Source organism: Austrofundulus limnaeus, unplaced genomic scaffold (genome assembly GCF_001266775.1).
Source record: "Austrofundulus limnaeus strain Quisiro unplaced genomic scaffold, Austrofundulus_limnaeus-1.0 Scaffold360, whole genome shotgun sequence".
Classification (NCBI taxonomy): Eukaryota; Metazoa; Chordata; class Actinopteri; order Cyprinodontiformes; family Rivulidae; genus Austrofundulus; species Austrofundulus limnaeus.
Genome location: NW_013952762.1, coordinates 459053 through 460030, shown reverse-complemented (window position 1 = coordinate 460030; position 978 = coordinate 459053).

Here is a 978-nt window from a genome sequence, read left to right as displayed (position 1 = left end):
CTCCCAAGCAGCTGCAGGCAGAWATTGATCAGACGCTGCTGCTGACTGATCCATGATGTGATAATGTAACGTCTTCTACAGGTTTTCTAAAGGTCTGTGTGTTGTCACTTTTATGTAGATTCCATCAATTCTGTTACATTTTACTCTGGCTTTCTCAAGAATCCAGATGTCTGACACCAAAATCTGAAATTTTTAACTGAAAGTGAAAGTCTAACCAGGGGCGGAGCTTCAGGGTGGGCTGGGAGGGCGGCACGTCCCCAACCCGGGTTGGGGCCCAGAGGGAGACAGAACTTAACCCTCAATTTACACCATACTGTTCTGCTCTGGTCCAACCTCTGCAGTAAATATTCAACCATTATAATCAGTGACAGTATTTACACTGGCTCCTCATGATGGTGCAGAGCAGAGAGTGGACGGTGATCCGCCAAAATTAAGTTCATCTTTTGCCGGAGCTGCTCCAGAGTCAATTTACAAAAATCACACACTGCACCAACAGGAAGGAGAATGAGCAAAACTTCAGTTTTTACAAAACAAACCCCTAAAGAAAGAGCTATTTTGACAAAATGTTTGCTATATAAATAATTATATGGGTAAATTTATATACAAATGCTGTCAAAATGCATCATTATGATTAGGAAGCAGATGGAAACATGCTGCTCGCAACATGTTCATACACACATGATAGACGTGGATTTTATTCTGAAACTAGAAGCACTGGGAGTGCAAACCTCCACCAAGACCAATTTCCCCCATCCTGTAAGAGTTAATGCGCAAAAGCAGAGATGGAAACACATTTGCCGAATAAGTTCTGACGTAGTGAACATTTAAGCAGCAGTATGCACGGGATTTCTTCCTGGTGGAGTTCAATGTGAAAAATAAATAAAGTCAGACTCGTCACCCGACGTTATTCATCATCAAACTGGTGTCTGATTAAGGCTCCTAAGTTTTCATCAGTCACATTTCACCATGTAAAACATC